The sequence below is a fragment of the Macaca mulatta genome, chromosome 1 (genome assembly GCF_049350105.2).
Source record: "Macaca mulatta isolate MMU2019108-1 chromosome 1, T2T-MMU8v2.0, whole genome shotgun sequence".
Taxonomy (NCBI): Eukaryota; Metazoa; Chordata; class Mammalia; order Primates; family Cercopithecidae; genus Macaca; species Macaca mulatta.
Window position 1 is genome coordinate 109,087,106 of NC_133406.1, and position 5,440 is coordinate 109,092,545.

Genomic DNA, 5,440 nt, shown 5'->3' on the forward strand with positions numbered 1-5,440 from the left:
AAGTAGGAAACCATCCAAGTTGTTCCCCCTTATAATCCCAGTGCTTGGCATGCAATAAATGGTTACTGAATCAATGAATGCTTGAATGAAGGTATTATCTGTGAAAGAACATCACAGAGCCTTTAGACTCACCAGAAATGCCAACTTTGCCTCTACTTCTTGTCCGTTATGTCCACATTGTCTTGTGTGGGCTGGGGGATAAAGGCAATAGTGTCTTCAGGAGGAACAACTGGCAGGAAATAAGTACTCTGTCAAGATAGAGTTTGGATCATCAAAGATGTGAGAGCTAATAGGTTTCAGGTCGTTCAGGAGGCCCACCACCATAATATTAGTCCAGGAAGATTCATTTCAGTCCTTATTGGCCAAGATGAGGCTCTTAATGTGCACTTGTCTTGCTTAGGATTGATTGGCCTTGGAGCTGGGTGGGGCCCACCGGTGAGAGTCACTGGGGGTATGCTTTCTAGGCTAGAGAAGGCAAAACCTGATGTTCTGAGATAGTTATCAGAATGATTCGGCCTCTCCTAGGCTGCTATATGCTTTCTATGAGCTATAGATCTAGATTCTTGTGGGTTTGGTTGCTCTTTCCTGTGTACATCTGCAAACACTTGTAGATAGTAGCTTTGATTCTCTTCTGTTGTTCTCATTTTTTCACCTACCTCCATCCCTCACAGTGACCAGGATGAAGAAGCAGCTCCACATTATGTCACATGAGGAACAGATCCAGGACTTAAGGTTCAGGGAACATGATCACCATCTTTAGACACTTAGATTAAATTTGCTCTGTGCAATTCCTGAGGAGAAATCTCTACCTATATATGGAAATTACAGGAAAACATTTTTCTGTCAACTCATCAGAAGAAAAAACTGAGGATAGAATAAGTTGACCCAGATACCATGAACTCTCTATGACTGTAAATGTTTAGTTACATTGCCTGTTTACAGATACTCCATTACTGATGGCTGATTATTATTAATACTTTTTCAATTCACAAAATCTCAGGGTTGATTAGTGCAGAAAATTTCTGATCACTCTCAGGAAGGAGGTCCTAAGGACTTAGTAGTTAAACCTCCAGCACCGACCCTGTCAGTCTGGGCCCTTGTGGATGCTGCAGGGCAGACAGGACACCTGCATTGTGGCCTCCCTCAGGGTCATGACAGAATCACAATGATTTTCCTTTCTTTAAGTATCTGCAATGAGGAATCCAAGAGGACATAGAACAGGTTATGGCAGCCCAAAGACTGGAGTCCACAGGGAGGAAACTCAGCGAGCCTGCCTGTTCAGGGTGCCCTGGCTGAACCCGGACTGGTTGCCCACATCCTGCTGGCAGCAAAACCATCCCTAGCTGTCCTTGTGTCCCTGGTGTGCTCTGCCGTAGAACTTCTACCCGTGCTTTTCTGGACTTTCCTGGAACAATATTTAAAAAGCAGCATTGGCCTTGCACGATGGCTCACACCTGTAATCCCAGCACTTTGGGAGGCCGAGGCAGGCAGATCACCTGAAGTCAAGAGTTCAAGACCAGCCTGATTAACATGGTGAAACCCTGTCTCTACTAAAAATACAAAAATTAGCTGGGCATAGTGGTGGGTGCCTGTAATTCCAGTACTCGCGTCGCTGAGGCAGGAGAATCGCTTGAACCTGGGAGATGAAGGTTGCAGTGATTGCACTCCAGCCTGGGTGACAGAGTGATCTAAAAAAAAAAAAAAAAAAAAAAAAAAAAGGGCAGCATTATAGTTCAGAGGCTAAGAGCACGAGTTTTGGGTTTTGGAGGCAGGTAGACCTAGTTCTAATTCCCACTCTGTCACTTACTAGCTGTGTGGCCTTGAACAACATATATTGGCTCTTTATTGGTAGTTCTGTTGATTAGATTTATGCTTTTTAAATTTTGCTAGGGGGATCAGTTTTCATTTCCACCTTTTATTAAATATTTAAGTAGCCTTGCTTAATCCACGTTCATGTTCCTCTTTTAAATGGGAAATCAAAAGTGACAGTAAAGCAAGTAGCTTACGGAGTCACACCTCAGAGGAGCACTAAGTAGGGAGGCCAGCTTGCTTCCTACTGCTTATTAGCCTTAATTAGCCCTTCTGTGATTCAAAGCTTATTCCCTGGACATCTCTGATTCTAAACCTAGGCCCTGTGAAAGATAGAAATTTCCATGTTCAAAGCCCTTATTCTGTTAATGTCAAAATAAATGAGTCAGTATGGGGCTCACAAGAAGAGAGTAAAGCAGAGCTACCTGAAGAGGTGATGTTATGTTAATGGTGAAATAAGTGCTCTGTAAGGAGACACATATACAGTTTACTCATGAGCACTCTCTACTTAGCCTTGGGAATATTGTACTGTGCAACTTCAATCCTTCCTCATCCAGGAGATAATTTTTTAATCTACGTGATTGAGAGAACCATCTGTTCTATTCAGCCCGTTTCTCTTCTTCAGGTTCTGCCAGACTTCTCTGTGTATCCACATGTGTTTCCTCCATATTGTCTGGGCAGAGGAATATGTTTTCTTTTTTCAAGGTCTTAGTTTCTCTTTTATCAATTGGAGTATGCTGCCTCTTGAAAAGAGGCTGGAAATGGTATAAAGAGATAATAATTATCTAATCTATCACCTGTATTGTGATTTTGTTAATTGACCCAATAATGATTTTTATAGCATTTTTTCCTCCTGGATCCAGTGGAGGATACAGTCTACAGTAATTTAACTGTTATGTCTCTTAGGCTCCTTTAATCTGGAGCGTTTCCACAGGTGTGTGTGTGTATATATATATACCGAGATCGTGCCACTGCGCTTCAGCCTGGGCAACAGAGTGAGACAAATCTCCTTTGTAGGAAATTTGGTTAAAATCCTTTGATACTTACTTAATGGACCATAAAAATAAATGTGTCTTGAATATATTCTGTATGCATTTGAAATATACATTCTACATTTGCTGAATGTAGTGTTATATAGATACCTATTAGGCAAAGTTAACTGATAGTACTGTTCACATTTCTACATCCTTACTGATTTTTTGTCTTCCTTTTTTACATGGACTAATTAGTTCTGTGAAGGTGAAATGAAGAAGAATGATACAACAGAGAGAACAGCATGTGTTTAGATTATAAAGAGGAATAAAGTGTGTAAATAGACTTCTGTCTCATCACTCCACTGGAAATGCCAGTTAGCTGAATCCCAGCAGTGGGCACAGGTTAACTTCTTAGCCAAGAAGCTCTTCAAACACTATACAAAATCAGCATCTGAAGGGATGTCCCACTAGCTCTTCAGTCTCAGTGTACCTAAGCAGAGCTTGCCATACATTTCTACCCTTTATCTGATCTATCTACTCTACTAAAGTCCCTATCTGATTGGAATGGGAACTTTCTCCAGTGCCGTATCTCATCACATTCTCCATATAATTGCTACATCTTAGCATAGTCGAAGGCACCTAACAGGTGCTGAATTAATGCTGAATGAAATCATGAAGCACTGCCCACTTACCTAAGTCATTGGCCGTGACCCATTCAGACTGCTCCCCAGAAGAAACATTCCTGAAATCCTATCTATAGCAAGAACCTGGATAGTTTGACAGGCCTGTGGAAGCAGGCTGATCACAAGAAGACTGTAATACCTGAAAGCAATCTTGTCCAGGTGGGAGAGCTAGGACTCCAGGCCTTGCAAAGGATTGGGACCCGAGCAGGAGGAGACACACACGGAAAACTCAGGTAGTGACTAGGCCTGACTCACTGTTCTTCTTTGTCCTCATTCACAATAGGGGTAGCCTCAGAACACCATATTCTGCTGTGCGGTTTGTGCCATGTACACCTCCTAGGGAAGTTGGGGTAGGTACCATTCACATTGTGCTCAGTGGGACTGACTGCCTCTGCTGGAGTTGTGCAGTGTACAACCAGGATGATCCTGTATGGATCACCTAGGAAAAGGGGCAAAGTAATAACCAGCAGGAGCCCTCACCTGGGTGGGTCAGCAGCTGAGCTTTCTCTTTCAAAGAAAAAAATAAGGTTTATCTATAACAGCAGAGGGCATTCCACTCTAATGGATCCTTGAACTTACTATGAGAGGCAGAGCCAACTTTTCAGAAATGAATTTACACCATCCTATCAGCTATGGAGGACTGTTTTTTTTTTTTTTTTTACTTTCAACAAATGTTTCATTGTAGTAAAACATAAAATTTACCATCTTAACCATTTAAGTATACAGTTCAGTGGCATTAAACACATTCACCTTTTTGTGCAACCACCGTCACCATCCATCATCCATCTCCTGTTTTTTTGTGTGTGTGTGGAGTTTCACTCTGTCACCTGAGCTAGAGTGCAGTGGCATGGCCTTGGCTTACTGCAACCTCTGCCTCCCAGGTTCAGGTGATTCTCCTGCCTCAGCCTCCTAAGTAGCTGGGACTACAGGCACCTGCCACTATGCCTGGCTATTTTTTTTTTTTTGTATTTTTAGTAGAGATGAGGCTTCACCATATGGGCCAGGCTGGTTTCTTGAACTCCTGGTCTTAAGTAGTCTGCCCGCCTTAGTCTTCCAAAGTGCTGAGATTACAGGCGTGAGCCACCATGCCCGGCCATCATCTCCTAAACTTTTTCATCTTCCCAAACTGAAACTCTGTGCCTATTAAACAATAACTCCTCATTGCCCCTCCTCCAGCCCTAGCAAATACCATTCTACTCCTAGACTACTTTCAGACTCAGTTTGTTCTTTCACTTAATAAAAGACAGGGTTCACTGCTGACTAATGGGATTGTTTCTATATGTGGAGGCCTTCTTGCAAACATATGATTGAGTTTATTGCAGAGAACGGTAATAGAAAATGAGATTGTAAAAAGAAAAGAGATGGAGACAAAATTGGATGAGGGTTTCATACTGGGTGTCCCATCCACAGGCCTCAGCAACCCTGCCACAGATCTGCCTGATTCTTTCGCATCAAGAAGTTGATCTTGGAGCCATTTCCATGTTGTAGATCTGCTGGCACCTTGCATAGCTTTCCCTCTGTCACTGGTGGCATGGCTTCTCATTATACTGTGGATGTTTAGTGTCCTCAAGGAGCCCATCCATAGTGAGGATTCTGTTTAGGGTCCTGTATGCACCTTCCACATTTCCTTCCTGTACCATCACAGCACCGGTGATGAACTTCAGATGTTTTGCCATGACCTTGGATTTAAATCTCCACTCTGCAGAGCCTGGCACGCTCAGTACCTAGTCGACCCTGGCTATGGAGGATTTTAAGTTGCTTAGAAATATGTGTGTTTGCCTGTTGGTGGGACTGTAAACTAGTTCAACCATTGTGGAAGACAGTGTGGCGATTCCTCAAGGACCTCGAGCTAGAAATACCAGTTGACCCAGCCATCCCATTACTGGGTATATACCCAAAAGATTATAAATCATGCTGCTATAAAGGCACATGCACATGTATGTTTATTGCGGCACTATTCACAATAGCAAAGAC

The 5,440-nt window shown here is 42.8% G+C and overlaps 1 pseudogene; it reads right to left on the bottom strand.

Annotated features, from left to right (window-relative positions):
- Positions 1 to 4,871: 4,871 nt before the first annotated feature.
- LOC100430306 (small ribosomal subunit protein bS21m pseudogene) lies at positions 4,872 to 5,142 on the bottom strand (annotated as a pseudogene).
- Between the last annotated feature and the right edge of the window lie 298 nt (positions 5,143 to 5,440).